Source organism: Acanthaster planci, linkage group LG11, assembly GCF_054643075.1.
Source record: "Acanthaster planci isolate LZ-2023a linkage group LG11, COTS_SCS, whole genome shotgun sequence".
Lineage (NCBI taxonomy): Eukaryota > Metazoa > Echinodermata > Asteroidea > Valvatida > Acanthasteridae > Acanthaster > Acanthaster planci.
Window position 1 is genome coordinate 6256425 of NC_141787.1, and position 18369 is coordinate 6274793.

Below are 18369 nucleotides of genomic sequence, written 5' to 3' on the forward strand. Positions count from 1 at the left end.
TTACAGGTCGTGTTCCCGTCCAACGTTGGCTACATATATCGCCTCATAAAAGACCTGGAAATCCTTCAAATCTGAAAGACTTGGTGGCATCTGAAAGGACGCATGTTCCTCTTTCCATTAATGTAAGTTTCATGTTGAGATTCGTTGTAGTTAGGAAAATATTCGCAAAAGAAGGCAGAAGTTCTAGTATTGCTGCTTGCTGTTTTTATAGAACTCCTGCCTTGTCTGCACATTACAGGTCGTGTTCCCGTCCAACGTTGGCTACATATATCGCCTCATAAAAGACCTAATAATCCTTCAAATCTGCAAGTCTTGCTGGCATCTGAAAGGTCGCATGTTCCTCTTTCTTTTAATGCAAGTTTTATATTCAGATTAGTTGTAGTTAGGAAAATATTTGCAAAAGAAGGCAGAAGGTCTTGTTTTGCTGCTTGGTGTTTTTATAGAACTCCCGCCTTGTCTTTACATTACAGGTCCTGTTCCCATCCAACGTTGGCTACATATATCGCCTAAAAAAAGACCTGGAAATTGTTCAAATCTGCAAGTCTTGGTGTCATCTGAGAGGTCGCATGTTCCTGTTTTCTTTGATAAAGTTTCATGCTCAAATTAGGTGTAGTTAGGAAAATATTTGCAAACGAAGGCAGAAGTTCTTGTTTTGCTGCTTGGTGTTTTTATAGAACTCCCACCTTGTCTGTACATTACAGGTCTTGTTCCTGTCCAACGTTGGCTACATATATCGCCTCGTAACCGATCTGGAAATCCTTCAAATCTGCAAGACCTGGTGGCATATCAAAGGTGGCATGTTCCTCTTTCCTTTGATGTAAGTTTTATGCTCATATTCGTTGTAGTTAGGAAAATTATCGCAAAAGAAGGCAGAAGTTCTTGTTTTGCTGCGCGTGAGGCCTGGGTGACCTTCAACAAAAATATCAAAGTGATCGTTTAGGTCCATAAATCTAGAGACTTCAATCCCCTCCTCATGTGATCGCCTCAGCAATCTTGCTGGAAATGAATGACCATATAAGAACACTCCGGTTTGGCCTGACATGTCAAAATGTCACTGAATTGCTTATACAACTATAAAAACGGTACAAAAGGCAACAAGATATTATATATAAACTCTAAACTTTCGAGGATGGTGACGATGCTTGGCGGTCCAGAGGTGGTTGTCACCTACACCCTTACAGGCATCCTCAGTACCGCCAAACTGTCAACACCTAAATAGACAAGGAAAGGGGTTAACAATCTGGTGAGGTATTTAAACATTCCTCATCTTATACAACTAGGTTATGGCATTAGGCCAGGAAGACAATCGCTTGCGGATGCGTTCCGATCTGCGCAGTGTAGCCTGTTCGGGCTTATCGGCAGCGGTAGATGTACTGAGACCTGGGGCAGCACATCCACCGAAGCTTCCGCGTGATTTCTTTGGCCTTGCTGGTACTGATTCGTCGCATGAGGGTGAACCTCCAGGAGTTTTGAGCTCAGGATCATTTGAACCTATACCACGAAACGTTGGCACTAGGACTTCCCATTCTGAACTATCGTCAGAGTCAGTTGGGTCTGGATCATCACTTTCTGGTACTAGTGGAAGGCCAAGGGGAGGGTCCTCACAATTATAGTGAACTGTTTCTCCTCTCGGATCAACAATTAGCATTTTCCGATTCACCCAACGCTTTGTGCCACCAAAAGATGAACGTATGGCATACAAGTCGCCATCCTCATTGTGTTCAACGACCGTGTACTGATGGTCATCGTAATTGTCACTCAACTTATGTCGCTCAGTGAACGCACAACGCTTGAGAAGTACCCTGCTGCCGACTGGAAGTGGGGGCGCATGCGCACGCTTGTCGTAGCGACGCTTGCTTGCCGCTGCAGCCCGAGTGAGCCTATCTTTTGCAACTTTGTGGGCTTCCTTCAGTAACTTGGCCTGGCGTGCAACACTATCTTCGTTCCAGTTTCCGCGGGTGTTGTTTATCAACTGGTCCAATGGAACCGTTGGCTGACGACCAAACATCAAGAAATATGGGGTGAGACCGGTAACACTGTGAGGAGTGGAGTTATATATGAACACTAGATGAGGTAGTAAGTCAGGCCATTGTTTCCGATCCTTCTGATTGAGCGACTTGATTAAGCTACAAAGTGTCTTATTAAAACGCTCGGTCTGAGCATTTCCTTGCGCATGGTATGGAGTTGTCCTTGTTTTCTGGATATTGTACAATTTACACAATTCTTTCACTATACTGCCCTCGAAATTTCTTCCACGATCTGAATGTAGTTGCATTGGAATTCCATAGCAACAGAACCAATGATCTCGTAAGACCTTGTGGGTGCCTTTTGGTCCCTACAGGGCACAGCGACTGCAAATTTTGTGAAGGAATCGGTCATGATGAGGGCGTTTTCGATATTGTTTCGACCAGGATCAAGTTTTAGAAAGTCAATCGCTAAGCGCTCAAGGGGTTGAAAAGAAAGCAAAGGTCTCATAGCAGGTCGTACAGAGGGAGTGGGGCCCTTGGTTACGGCACAGTGGTAACAATTCCGAATGTGTTCGGGGACATGAACAACCATTCCTGGCCAAAAGCAACGTCTTCTCATAAACGCAAGAGTGCGGCCCACCCCTTGATGGCCCCATTGGTCATGTGAACCCTCAACAACAGAGGCCCGAAGAATTTTCGGAACAAGTAGCTGATATATGATTCCTTGACCTGGTTCCTCTATAAACCTATACAAGACCCCATTTCGCTCAGTCAGACAATGCCATTCTTTGAGCCAGCCCTTCACCTCGGGGGACGTGAAATAAGGGTTCGGCAATTCCTGGCCCGGTTTCCAATGCCTATCCCAAAGCAGCCAGACCTTGGCCAAGACATCGTCTTGTTTTTGGAATGTAGCCAGCTCTTCAAATGAAAATGAGGGCAGCACTGTGGGAGAAACGGCCGGACAGCCACTCCCGTTACCTGTACACCTTGCCTCGGTGAATTTGTTGTCAGGATTTGCTGCATGTACATGTATATCTGCAGGCAGCAACACGCCTCCAGTCATGTGATTAGTCAATTCCTGCACATGGATAGCATCGGCAGCAGGAACTCGACTTAAGGCGTCTGCACATTTATTTGTGCGGCCTGAGCGGTACTTGATCTCTAAATCAAATGGGGCAAGCTGGGCAACCCAGCGTTGCTCGGTAGCGCCCAGCTTAGCTGTCTGAAGGTGCGCTACTGGATTGTTATCAGTGTCTTCGATGGTCTTTCTACCCAACAGATATTCCTTAAATTTATCAGAAACTGCCCACTTGAGAGCAAGTAACTCTAACTTAAAGCTGGACAGGTCACTGTAGTTTTGTTCTGGCCCACGAAGCCCACGACTAGCGTAAGCAACAGGATGAAGGTTGCCTTCATCATCACGTTGCGATAAGCAAGCACCCAATCCCTTTAACGAGGCATCAACCTCAAGGACGAAATCCCTATCAAATCTGGGGAACGCTAACACAGGTGCTACGCAGAGGGCTTGTTTCAAAGCTTTGAAGGCCTCGTCAGCTTCTGACGTCCACAAAAGCGGACCTTGGGCCTTCCCTGCTTTTTCCTGTGGCATAATGGTGAGCGCATGCAATGGGGAAGCAATAGAGGAGAAGTTTTTAACGTACCTCCTGTAATATGACGCAAGACCAAGAAAAGATCTCAGCTGATTTGCATTAGTGGGAGTAGGCCAATTTTGTATTCTAGATACCTTATCTGGGTCTACAGAGATACCTTGACTGCTTACAACATGACCAAGATGTGACACTGAGGTTTGAAATAGTTTGCACTTTGACCCCTTCAGCTTGAGGCCATTGTCCTCAAGCCGGGTAAACACTCTGTCAAGGCGATCAATATGTTCTGCAAACGTGGTGGAGAACACAAGTACGTCGTCCAAATACAAGACTACCTCAGTTAGGTTCAGGTCCCCAAAAATTAGTTCCATTACTCTTTGAAAAGTACTGGGGCTGTTGGTTAGCCCTTGAGGCAAGCGTAAAAATTCGTATAGTCCCCACGGCACACAAAATGCAGTTTTGGCAACCGAATCGGGGTGCATGGCTACCTGGAAATACCCATGAGTAAGGTCCAGAGAGGAGAACAGTTTTGCACCACCCAACGACTCAAGGGTTTCGTCGATCCTAGGCAGGGGTAATGCGTCTTTTTGAGTCTTTGCATTTAGACAACGGTAATCGACACAAAGTCGCAGTTGTCCGTTTTTCTTTCTGACAACGACGATTGGGCTGGCATATGAGCTCACAGACCTTTGAATGATTTTCCGGTTCAGTAAGTCCTGTAAAAGAGACTTAATTTCAACCATCTGGCTTGGTACTACTCGTCTATACGGTAGATTCACCGGATTATTATCAGTGAGCTTGATCTCATGAGGGATGAGATCACAACAGCCCAAGTCTAGTGGGCTAGCCGAAAAGGCCTTTGAATGTTTCTGAATCAGCCGCGCTGCTGCCTCAGCATCTTCGCCACTGAGGTCCTTTAAACTTAACCCAGGGGGTAAGACATAGTCTGAACCATCAGAGAACACAAAAGTCTCCCCGCCTTCGTTCAAAGGGTCTTCAGCCAAGGAGTCCCTACATTCCCAAACAGTTTTAGGATGCGACTGGTTGATATCCCATTCAGACTTATCGGCCACAACACGTGACACCGATACATTCACTCCATCATTTGTAAGCCCTACTGAAATTTCTTCAGAGCAGTTGACTGGAATAGCAACAGCTATTCTTGTGTGACAGGACAACGAGAGTGGTTCATCACTTTCATTGACAACAAGCAATGAAAGAGGGGTCCCGTCCACTTGCTGAACTCCTTCAAGTACATAACACATGTCGCACTTTAGTTCGTTCTGGGAATTTTTAGACTTTTGACAATGTGTGCAGAAAGACTGTGATCGCAAGAGGGCGAGCATATTGTCTGCCTGGCCAGGGAATCCAATTACATTACAGCCAATTGCTTGAATTGACCTCGGAGGAATAGTCTCTGGTTCAAGGACCTCCAGGTCAAAGGTCCCTGCATACACAGCGGCAGTCGACACACCTTTGACACCATTCGAGTTACTGGTTTCAGTAGAATTCAACCATTTTAAGGCCAGATCCCAGTCAGACCCAGCTACAACGCGGTTCATGCAACTTCGATTCTGTGACACAAGTCTCAATACATTACACCCCAATAAAATGGGGTACGCTTCCCTACGTTGACGCATATCATGGTCTTGGCATGTGGTCACCAAGAAACTAGCTCTTATCTTTTGACCGAGTATTACCACCTCGGTCCTAAAGTAACCCTGTACTGGAATCTCTAGATTATTGGCACCCCTCAGATTAATGAATGCACTTGCGTCACCCAACTTTCCCACAGAGCACTTCAGGTGCCGGTGATAAAATTCTGAAGTAATCAAGGAAGTCTCTGCTCCAGTGTCAATTATGCAATGCGCATTCTTCCCCCCAATCTTTATTTCAGTGGTTGGGCATGGTGCCAAAAGCTCATCTCGCAGCCTCTTTGAGGAAACAAGATTGCGCTCTATCATTCCAGGGATGGGCACTGAAGTCCCCTCTGACACATTGCCCCCTATGGCAGAGGTGAGGCTTTTCCCGAGTCAAATGGCTGATCTGAGGAATTACTAACTACTGGCCCACTTGGTTTAGGGAAGTCAGATGTCTTTGCATCTTTCTTCCTCTTAAAGCACTGTGAAACTACATGGCCTCGTTTCGAACAAACGAGCACTGGAGATTTGATTTTTCCTGAAATTTTGGTTTGTCGTTAGACAACCGTTTAACAGCGTCCGTGAGCCGAATGAGTGTTTCATTTGTCTGCTCCATCATCTTGGCAAGATTTATCTGACCATCGATCAATTTCTGAATGTCACTGCTCTGAGTTCCCTTTACACTAGTGGCCTTGTTGACAGAATTGTACGAGGATTGCTCCTCGTACGACTCAGTAGTCTCTTCAGCTTCATCAAAGTCTTGGTACAACTTCAATGCAAGGTCTCTGAACTTATAGAAACTCAAGTCAGGATTGTCCATTCCGAGTTTCCGCAACTCATGTCTGACATAAGGTTTAGTGACACCCTTAACAAACTGCTCCCTCAATGCTTTTTCCTTGAGGCGCATTAATGCCTCATGTTCTTGGGGATCGCTGGCCGCGGACTCAACCTGACTATACAGGAGCACCAAGGCACGACTAAAATCGGCTAAACTTTCATCCCCTTGCTGCTTTCTCGAATAAAAAGCAGCATTAAGCGTTTGTACAGACTCTTTGGAACCAAATCGAGTCTCTAAGATGCTCAGTAACTTTGAGTAGTCATCCCTGTCACTAGGGGAACAACAATAGACCTCCTCCTTTGCTACCCCTCCAAGGTGATCAAGAACTGCAGCGACTTTGTCTCTTTCCTCAAGGCCCAACTGCCTGCAGTATGTCTCTAGCTCATCAATCCACTCATTCAAAGTGGGTTTACCCACTTTTTGAGGTTGGCCATAAAACTTAGCCAATTTCACTGCAGGAGCCCTTTGGAATTTCAAATTCTGAAATGCCCCAGCCAAAGTCTCAGCTAAGGCCTTTTGGGACTGCACAAAAATATCACTGAGGGCCTCAGGAGTTGCCATGTCTGCCACCGAGGTTTCAGAGAAGGTGTCTCAAACCAACGTACATGTGCAATTTTAAGCACACTCTAATACATGCAGTACAGTCAAGAAACACAACTTGACTTAGTACATGTAATACAATGTAACCAATACACAATAAAACAAATTGATGACACAGCTATAAATACTGCAATGCCCTCTCAGTGTAGTTGGCTAGCCACAAAAAGTTGTGCCAAAAATTGGTAAGCTATCATAACAAGCTCTCATTAATTAAGGAGCAATAAACCATGAACCCCAAAAGTGAAAAGGGTAGGGCAAACTAAAACCAGGGATCGATATTCAATCCACATAACAATTGCCCTCCCACAAAAGGATTCATGAAAGGTTCTCACCCAAAAATAGGCACACTCACACTTGGCCCCAAATACAGAAAGGACATGAGCCCATGTAGGTAGCTGGTCAACACAACATACGTACATGTATGCAACTACAACACTAAGGCAAGGAAAAATAGTGCAGGGTTGGTGAACATACCCCACGGCTGATCCTGGATGGTGGGTGGAATTAAAACTTTTCCAATGACTTGGCCAGGCTCTCGCACCTCCACTGGCAGCAGTTCGGGTAGCAAGCTCGGCTCATCCAAGAAACAGGATCACTGCCTCAGTCCAAGCAGACGAGGAACGTCCTTGCCCCCAGGTTCGCACAATGCCCAGAATTTACACGCGATCACTAGTTTATATACATGTAATTACAATTATTACTTATTAACAAAAATGAATGGCAACTAACAGAAACCTATCCTGTCTACGACGCCAGAATTAGTTGTCACGGTTACGTGGGGGGTGTTGCCACCTTGACGTAGTGGGTCCGCTCAACTTTTAAATTGAGGACAGGAAACTGCTAGGTGATCACAGATTAATCAAAGAATAACATATGTATTCAGTACAACATGACGTTCTGTGATTGCATATCAGATTAGATTTAATTATTCAATCCAACAATTATGAGACAGCATAGGCCACACTATAATATAAAGATCTAAAATATGAGGATGACAATAACCAGAAGTGTATTTGTTTAGGTTTCTAGGTGATTGTAAATTAAAATCTACTAAATTCCCAATGGCACTACACGCTAACTTTCAATAACCTCCCAAGGTCATTGTGCGGACCCGCCTCTCTCCTCTGAGTAAATGTTATGTGCCAACACAACTCGATCGGAGAGAGGGAGAATCGCACGTACGCCACGGCAAAGTACGTTGCGCAAGAATAATGTGTCAAAGTTTTGTAGAGATGTAGCCATTGAGCTAATCCAGCCTCATACATGTATAAGTCAAGCAATATGACTAGTTACAGACAACTGACCATTTCATATCCCACCGAGCTCTTTAAATACTGGTTACAAGCATGGCGGGGTGGGAACTATTATGACTACTCGGATGGCTACCAAACTCATAACACATTCCAAGATTAGACTTAAATCAAGCCGGTCCTTGACAGTAATAAAAGGCATGTTCCAGCTTTTGAAAAAAAAGCAGCTGTACCTGAGTTGTATAAATGTACAGTTGTTCTCTAAATTCGGGAGCATGGCTTGGGCTCCACTCTTGAGGATGATGAGAGCAGCTGGATGAAACATTGAGTACACGCTCAACGGTTCTTATCGGAACCCTCCATCTTTCAAGAGAGATCGATCCGCATAATGTATTACCACAAGCCTTGGTTTTAGTCTCCACGACGTAAAGCTTCAAGGCTTATGTTATAAAGGTGACTGTTTAGGGCAGTTTCTTCATGTTTTTTATTTCTCCTTTGTAAGTTGATCTTAAAATTGGAGGGTTGTGCAGCAAAGTTGGCTCTGTATAAGGACTAATCCTAATTAAGCATTTGTCTGTGGCTATGTGGTTAGTGAAACTCAACTGATCTCATTTTTCATCTTGTTTTACATATCCAATGAAGAATATTTCATTCGGATATTACCAAATGAGAGGTATTGAGTCATTTCATTGCTCTATCTACCCTTAATTTCATCAATTCAAACTTATTTCACCCTGTCTTATTTGCTGCATTCTGGTCTTTGTGCCGTCTGAATTTTAACATACCTAAAGCTCAAAAAATCTAAATTTTCTGAATTTGGCTGTTTAGTTAAAGAAGTATTAAGTCTTCTCTCTCCTCCACACGTGACTTTGAAAATTTGTTGATATTTCACCCCATCTGAATTCTGACATGACTAAACCTCCAAAAGTTTAAATTGTAAAGGAAATCAATTCTTGAATAGTCCATGATTGAAATCAAGCAGGCATTTATAAATGTGGACATTCAATTTGAGAGGTATTGAGTCTTTTTCTCCTCTACCCCTAAAAAGTACATATTCCACCCTGACTCATTTGCTGCATTCTGATGTTTTCACCTCGGAATTCTAACATATCTGAAGGTCTTTTCATGTCTCTACCCTTAACTTTTAATATGTGTACATATTTCAGCCCATGTTATTTTTTGCATTCCGATGTTTTCTCCTCTCAATTTTAACATAACCGAAGGTCCAAAAATAGTGCATTTTCCAATGAATCATTTGGTAAGTAATCAACAAATCAAATCGACCTGGTATTTAGATATTCAGCCATTTAGTTAGAGAGGTAAGGAGTCTTTTCTTTGCTTTATCATTAACTTTGAAAATATGTACATATTCCACCCCATGTCATTTGCTGCATTCGGATGTTTTCCCCTCTGAATTCTAACATAAGTGAATGTCCACAAATTCCAAATTTCCATGAAATCGGTGCCTAAACAGTCCATAAATTCAAATTGTGCAGGTATTTAGATATTTGGTCTTTTAGTTGGAGAAGTATTGAGTCTTTCCATTACTTTTCCCTTAATTTTGCAAATTTGTACATATTTCACCGCATTGCATTTGCAGTATTCCGATTTTTCCACTCTCAATTCAGACATACATGTAACTAAACCTCCAACAGTGGAAATTTCTAAAGAAATCTGTGCTGAATAGTCCACGTTGTAAATCAAGGAGGTATTTAAATATTTTGCCTTTTAGTTTGAAAGGTATTGAGTCTTTTTGTGTTTTTACCCTTAACTTTGAAAATTTGTTCACATTTCACCCCATCTGATTTGGGGTATTCCGATGTTTTCCCATCTGAATTCTGACATAACCGAATGTCCGAAAAATTCTAATTTTTCAAAGAAATTAGTTCGTAAGTAATCAATGATTCAAATGTTGTAGGTATTTAGATATTCAACCATTTAGTTTGAGAGGTATTGAGTCTTTTTGTTACTCTACCCTTGACTTTGAAAATGTGTACATATTTCACCTAATCACATTTGTAGCATTCATATCTTACCCCTCTCAATTTTGACATAACTAAAGCCTCAAGGAGCATAAACACGCTCTGACTTCATTGCTAGTTTCTTTGTGTAAACTAATAGAAGTATACATGTACACTGTAGTAGCTGTGTATATGTCCGGCAACAAGGCCAAATTACTCTGACTTGCAGTGTTCCTTTTCTCATGATTTCTGATCTTGCTGTTACTAAGGGAATAAATCACCAAATTAGGACCAAACGTCTTTAAGTAGGAGACGAATCCCTCTGCTGGAAAAACCACGCAGATGAACAAACAGAAATAGTTGGTTGCTGCTGTTTGTAGGAAATTGGGAAAGAACCTAATAATTGACTTTATGGAAGGTTAAACTTAGCCTCACAAACAACTAACTCTGTATGATGTACAAGGACACTTCCTACTCTTAGAGAAGTGCAGGTGTTTGCCAAGTCTCTCATCAGAGTCTTTCCACTGATGGTTTGTGTACAGATTAGGGGCCACTCAAAAATTTTCAATATTTTTTAAATTTCGATTTTTTTTCACATTTTTTTGATCCACCCACCCCCAATTTCGATTAAAAAAATTGAATTTTCATCCAGTACATGTTCATTAAACATGCATTTGATATAAATTCAAATACATGTAAAAATCTACAACGCAACACACTATGACAAGATGATGGCTGGAATTGCAATAAATGATCGTGATTGATCACGCACGCAACAGCATGTCAAGTCCAATCTGCTCAAAAATGGAACTCCCGAGGTACGGCTACGCCTACAGTCAATTACCGTGTCTCCACGCACATGCATATGTATTTCTATTGAAACGGAGATGCAGACCTAGCTCTAGCCAACAGCTTTGGATGCAGTTTGCTGCTTTCCGGTTAGTCTTAGATTCAAGGTGATGAACATTTCACCGTTATTAGCAACTGGTGTTCAACGTTCACTGTGTATACCAGTAGGTTTATATAATACGTCTGGTACTCTGCTACATTTGTGGTTGATCACCGCTGCAAGTGCCCAGCTTCCAAGTCTAACAGTAAAAACCACCTCCTTCCATGATGTTTTACACTTGCATTATAATGTACTGGAAAGGTCAACCTGTGTGTATATGGAAATGAAGTTGAAAAAAATTGCATTTTTGGAATGCTGGTGTGGTGGACCTATATATGCATGGCGTGCACGCTACACGTATTGCATGCAATTCAGGAAAATATTTTTTTCTGGATTTTAATATAAAAAGTAAATTTCCTTTTTTCATTTATTTCCTTGACCCACCCACTATTAAAAAAAATCAAAAATTAAAAAACACTGAAAATTTTGAGTGGCCCCTTAGGAAGACCAGTTTCCATTGCAGAAAATTCACCTGGAAAAGCATTCATCCTTGCTCAATTGTAATTCTCTCGTTTGTTTTTTACTGCCTGGTCTTGTCACAGGAGGAGTACTATCACCTCTTGGCTGAGAAGATCTACAAGATCCAGAAGGAGATCCAGAAGGAGCTGTAGGAGAAGCAACAGAAGAGGATGCAGGATTCAGGAGGTATTGATGCTGCCGCTGGAGGCATTCCCATGACGGCAGCAGCGCTGCTGCCTCAGCCTCCCCACTAACTGCCCAGATCAGTATGTCCACTGGGAAAATGTAGCTCTTTCAACCAACTTATATCAGAACTATGCTGTACAAAACTATATGGTCTTGAAGGGTTATTTTGGTGTCAGTGTTGCTTTGGCTCAGCAATGGAAAGTGGACTGGTAGAATGGGGCGTCAGGTTGGTTGTACGATGTAAACAACAAATAAAAGTGTAATGCAAATGTGAATTTTAGGTTTTGAAACACATTCCATATCTCAGTATGTGGAATGAAGATGTCGATTGTACCCATAGTCAGTAAATGTAACTAACTCAAGCTTTAAATTGTATATCTAATATGAGCTTCACTCATTAGGTGCTTCTGGAAAATTTGTATCTCTTTTTTTCCGCACACGGCTGTTCTTGCTTATTGTCTTGATCAGGACTTGAACAAAGCTTTTGCCACAAATAAATTAGATTGCTAATTTGATAGACAAACTAACAGATATTTACATGTATGTACATAGGGTCTGCTGCTTGCCAAAGAGAAAACAAATGAAATGGGAAGGGGGAGGTTCTACAGCAACTCTTAAACTTGAAGGTCTCTTTTCCTTGAAAGTCTGTGTTTAAACAAGATGTTCTTTTTTTTCTAAATCCACTTTGGATGTAACCATGATCTGTCTATCTATATACACAGGTAGGCCTACATGCTAATGGTTTCAAACTTCAAGCATACCTTGACTTGATCAACTCGACTGACATTTAAACATGTCAATGCTCTATTTGTTTTTTTTTCAAGCACACACAAAGTCTGAGAAGTCTGTGAAGGTACACTGTGTGGTGAATGTGAACTTGGCAGCCGTGCATATACGGCCCTGTTGTCACGGTAGCATATACCACTCCATGGGCATGTCTTACATTGTTGAAAAGTATGAGTTAAATATGTGGTACAAATACTCTTCAAATGATCGTGTAAATCATTATTGGTGGTATTTGGCTCTGTTGGTGGCCATATCTTACCTTTTTCAAGAGCTGAAATTTTTGGCCAAAATTATACCCACCTGCAAGTGGACAAGAGGAAAGGGGTGGAAGATTTGAGAAGTAAATTGCTATTCATGTTTTTCATTTCCACTGATTTGACTTTTTTCATAAACAGAAGATTCATTATCTGATTTGCCATACATGGTCTTGAAAGCCAAAGATTTGAGTCTTAAGATGGCAACACCTTGCGATAGAAAAATAAAATGGAAAGCTTAAGGTTTTAGTACTGAACAGGTCCAGTCTCCCTCGGGAAACTTCTAAGTGCCTTTGGTCTATGCATTTTGTATTCCAAAATGGTCCACCAATCAAAAATGGGCTTGTTTATGTGTCAGGCTTATTTAAAATAAATGCAAGCCCTTTGCCTTTTAGTCATTTTGGAGAAATATGGGTTAGAGAGTACATATTTGATCTTGTATGGCCTGTTCTATGCCACTCAAGGTCAATACACTTGAGCCAAACCAAGGGAATTTGTGCGCACAAAATAATTTTGAAGTCTAGAGTAGTATTCCATGTACTTTTTGTAATTTCTGTAATCAGTGCAATAGTCGGAGGATTTCAATTGAATAAAATATGTGGCCTGAGACATTAATAATATGTCCATGATTTGAACTGCACTTCTTTACCCCTTTTTTGCAACTTTAAGTTACTTGCATTTATGTAAGAAACCTGGAAGTTATTCCTTATGGATTACTCTCATTGAAAAATGCTCCAGAAATTTAAGAAGCCATTTAAGGAAAAAAGGATTTAATAAGGATTGACACTGAATTATGTTGTGGAAATATCAGTGATGTAGTCGAGTACCTTTTGAGAACTAAGTTCTCTACCAAATATTTAACTAGTTAGAAGGGAACAAAGCTAAAGTACATTGGCATTTGATGGTATATGCATAAAGGTAAGATTACATAGTAACATAATGACTTCAGACCATCACTGTTTGATTAAAATTAACTTTTTAGGACAAAAGTACTCGGAAAGTACTCGGTCGAGTACTTTCCGAGTACTTTTCTCCACAAAACTTAAATTTTACACAACTGGGAGTGTCTGAAGTCTAACATTTATTTTGTAATCTTACCTTTGTACATTTACCATCAAATGCCTGTGCACTCTGGCTTTATTCCCTCTTACCCAGTTTAGTATTTTGCAGAGAACGTTGATACTCGGAAAGTACTCGACTACAACACTGGGAAATATTTCATTTTCCAAAATGGTTCTTGAAACGGAATGGGGGAGGGCACTGCATTCATCAGCATTAAGCTAAAAAAAATAATGGTAGAAGGGCGTTAACGCTGAGGTATTTTCAGGCAGTTTAATTTGATTTACTCACTTTTCCCCGATGTAAAAACTGTGATATAGAAATAAAAAGAGATAGAGGGCTCTCTGATTTGGAAAAATGTTCAAACACTGGTCAGTGGCAAAACCAGGGATAACGCAAAACAGTTTCAAAACAGCGGTCCCAAATCCCATTTGCGATTTTCACCCCCTTTTTTTTTCTTTCCCCTGGAGGAAATGGGGAACACCCCTCTCTCTTGTAACACGTGCACATGCACGAGCTTGAGAGCGCGCCTCTTGTACTACTTGACTTTCAAGTCACTGCTCTGTGTACATGTACGTTGTGTGTATTGACTTGGACCATATAGGCCTGGAGGAGAAAATGCTTGGACGTTTTTGAAATTCAAGTAGTCTAGTGGGTCCACTGGTCTATTCCGATTGAGGGCGCTGTGCATAGTTATGTCCCGCGATGATCGTGCAGAGTTCGAAGTCTTACTTTTTGCGTTTTGTAAAAACTTCACGATTTTCACCACAAAAAGGACTTCATTGGTGAAGTGTTGGACAGCCTATGGTACCATTTTTCCACATAAACAACTCAAAAGATGGTCAATTGATACAGGTAAGTTAAAAACCACTTTTTGTTTTCAGGACTCGCTAACGTTTTGACATAGCATGATGCACTTTGCCTAGTCGCTAGTCGGTGCTGAGGCCCATCATACATGCCTACTGTTTACTGCGCACCGCAGTAAGGCACATAAACCATTGAGCAAACAATGTGTGGTGTCAGTCATTTGTAAAAGTGTAGGACTAACGTTACGTACCTAGCCCAGTGGATGTCGTCTACAAATTACAATACAGTGGAAATGTACTTCCAGTAGGTATGACATGATGTATGATACCCAAAAATTGAAAATGTATAAAATCATATAAAGTTTGAAACCAGAGAAATTCAGTGGTACAAACGGTAAGGTCATACAACGTTTCTATTGGAAATTACAACCCTTTGAAGTTTCAAAGTCATCAGAGCCTTCTGCTGGGCATTTTGCTGTGACAGGCAGACCCAAGTACACATGCATTGTTTAAAATGTGGTTTACAAATTGTACACTAAAAATACATGTACTTACTACAACTGCTTTACTACTATTTCTACTGGAAAGAATAGCAAGCCTCCATGTACATGTATGACAATACAGGCCATTTGATGTTGTAGGGACTGTTCTCCAAAAATCTCGCTCACATCAAAAAGTAATAGGCATAATGATTTTAGAGGGTTTTCTGCAGAAAAAAGTGAAAATAAGTGCAGAAGCTGTGAAAAAATGATGTGGAAATTCGTGCCCCTGTACATTTTCAATGGGCTGTTCAAGCTTGTTGCTTCCACTTGCCTTTTATATGCATGCATACATAAATAAGAATTTATTTGTGAACTGGTCTATTAAGACAGAGTATAACTGAAATAGTACATGTATATTACAGTCAGTGCCCAATATGATTCTGTTGATACAACAGTTAAGTTTTCTATTTTACAGCGATGTTATCTACTCATTTGTTGTTAAAAGTAACACCAAGGAATTTGTTCGATTGCAGGATTTGGATTCAGTGGTTTTGGATAAACTTAAAGAGAGAGTTATTGGTCTTCTTTGTGAAAATGACTACAATTGTGTTTGGATGAGATCATGAGATGTAGCTTGAAACCCCATATTTCGCACAAGGAGCGAATATTGTTGAGGCGTTTTGGATTTTCCTCTCAAGGAAAGGGATGTTTCTGTTGGACTTCTAAATTGCTACCGGTATGTATGTACATGTATCTTACCGGTATTTGCATATTGAGAAACTCTGACATCAAGGAGGTTGTGAGAGTAATCAACATTGAAGAGTAGTGGGCTGATAATGTTGCCCGATTTTCTGGGATTCTTTCAGTGGAAAGGGTGTTGGTCTTACTTTTACCAGTACGTGTACATGTAGCTTGGATTTTCTAAGAAACTTGTTTTTCAGCAGTGTTTTAGCTAGGATTTGAGAAGTGGGAGTGCAAAATGAAAAACGGGGAGTGCAATCTTGTTAGAGTCCAAAAGTTTGTGTGCGAACTTGAAGCATGCAACACGAGCGTGCAGCGTAACGTCCCGGGATCCAGGGCCTGCGTAAGGGCCCTGGAAGCTCTGCCTACTTTAGATGCTCTCTGATAGTCTTTGACAAATTTCTGACAGTTTTTCTAAGTTTTGCCTTTTCGAACAAAAAATTAACAGCTTTTAGAACAAAAATAAAAGTATAAAACTGTGTGCAATTGTTGTTTATGTACATGTACATGTGTAGTGTGATTAAACAGCCCTGCAACAAAGAAGCGAATAATGACAAACTCCTTTGAACAGATTTCTCATCACCACTTTATTTTGTTTAAAAAAATGGTATGCAGGTAATAATGCGGGTTGCTACTTGACATACATTTTGTGCCTTTTTGTTTGCAATACAGTACATTCAGATTATTATGTGATAAGCAAACAAAAATAATGATACCAAATAAATCCCAGTATTCCTACATGTACCGGTACATGCATGTTTCTTTCGAAAATTTGGCTAAGAACAAGCAAATTGAGTACAAGGCTTGACTTCAATATACATGTAAATGAAAAAATACATGTAATCGCATACATGTAGTGCGTGTATGCTCACTGTACACACACCCACGTACATGTACATGTATATACACTGTACATGTACCAGACAGTCAGGCCACGTGCTCATGCTTGTGCACGAGTCTAAACATGGCATTGGAAGAGTTTGACAATTTTTCCATCGTTAAGATACCGGTAGATGAACTTAAACAAGCTGTATTCTGAATATTGACAATAACAAAGATTACATGTCCACCAGCCCTTGCCATCGAGAAGAAATTCTGTTAGTTTTCATGTCATTCTGGATGATACATGTACAAATGTACATGTGTAGTGAGCACGCAGCACAAGCCCTGAAACGATTATATGTCAACCTCGTCCCCATGGACTTCCTCGTGCGAGAGTGGGTGCAATATGGTGGCTAACGATAGCCATGGGAATGTGGTTGATTACATGTACGATCGATCACTGGTGAACAAGTATGGCTCCCTGTATTCACTTTGTTGCAAGTTGATAGATACAGTGCTGTAGTTCAACCTTGCCCACCTGAGAGCAAAGACCAAACTGGACGCAGTACTTCCCTGAAAACAGCTCTCTGCAGATGATGCAACACTAGTAGCACACACATACAAGAGGGACTACAATGAGTTTTGTTGCGCATAATTGCAGGGAGTTTGGTCTTCTGATCAGTCTATAAAATACCAACATCATGGGGCAAGATGTCAGCTCCATTCCCAACACCTAAATTGGTGACAACACATGAGGGGTCATAGACAATTTCATCAGTATGCACCTGAACTTTAGTTCATCCATTTTGAGCAACCTCTCTCTAGACGCTGAGCTGAGCTCCTGTGCAGGCAGAGCATAAACAGCTACATGTATGGCCCGCCTACCAAGAGGGTTTGGGACCACTCCATGCTTACCACCAATACCAAGATGGAGGTGTTCTGGGCCTGCATCCATAGCACTCTTCTTTACAGCAACAAGGCGTGGACCTGCATGTAATACTCCTGTCAAGAACGCAGACTCCATGCTTTCTGCCTCTGCAGCCTGAGAAGGATACTTGATATCACCTGGGCAGGACTGTGCGCCTAACAGCAAGGCTCCTGAAGGTCACAGGCATACCAAGCATGTTTGTGTTGCTGTCCTGGCCTAGCCTTCATTGGCTTGGCCATGCCAGCCACATGCCAGATACATGTAGCTCAACATCAACCCCAAAGACTGGGAAGTTCTTGCTGCCAATTGAGCCAGCTGGAAGCAGGCTGTCAGATCAGTAACCCTGGTTGGCGAACAACAGAGAGAGACAAGCTGGAAGTAGACTGTCAGAGCAGTAACCCTGGCTGGCGAGCAACAGAGAGAGACCAGCTGGAAGTTACACCAAATCAGTTTTATTTCAGAGTTAAAATGGTGATTTAAACTACCTCGGAGGGAGGGTTTAGCATTGGACCAAAATGGTTTTGGCTTAAAACGCATCCGGTTTTAGCCAGCGCATTGACCTAGAGTTACGTAACAGCTTTTCTTTGGTGCGCTTTTGTTATAAACAATGAGGTATACAATGTAACCGCATGCTGAGCGACCCATGCATTGCTGTCACCCTGCAAAACTGCCATTACAACGTGGGAAAAAGCAGTCACTCTCGTCTGCCTCTCCGTGGTATATGGCCAGAACTGCTGCTGTACTCTGGAAAAAAGCTACATGTATACATCTTTGTTGTATTTGCCTTCTAAGGATGCCTAAGACTGATAATATGTCTGTAAGGCTGTGGACTGCTGATGAGCATTTTTCTAGGGCAACCATCATTTGTTGCATCGCAATGATACCGGTATATGAACAAGTGTCTCCCGATAGAGCACTACATGTACCGGTATGTTGCACACATAACACAAACGCTGGTACCCGGGTGACATTCAGCATGTTTGTACCAGTACAGTAAGTGTATCGGCAACCAGCCCAAACCTGCTTCAAGCGCA

The 18369-nt window shown here is 41.7% G+C and overlaps 2 long non-coding RNA genes across 9 annotated transcripts in view; both read left to right on the top strand.

Moving 5' to 3' along the window:
• The first annotated feature begins 476 nt into the window (after positions 1 to 476).
• LOC110978335 (uncharacterized) lies at positions 477 to 13132 on the top strand. The gene is made up of 2 exons (XR_002598039.2): positions 477 to 817; positions 11355 to 13132. It is a non-coding gene; the product is annotated as an uncharacterized LOC110978335 (long non-coding RNA).
• A 1115-nt stretch (positions 13133 to 14247) lies between these two features.
• The window catches only part of LOC147797278 (uncharacterized), a 44345-nt gene continuing 40223 nt past the window's right edge, over positions 14248 to 18369 (top strand). For 7 of the 8 annotated variants that reach the window (XR_015427227.1, XR_015427226.1, XR_015427229.1 and 4 more), the window contains exon 1: positions 14248 to 14411. This is a non-coding gene — a long non-coding RNA (uncharacterized LOC147797278). The other variant, XR_015427230.1, reaches the window with a different exon arrangement.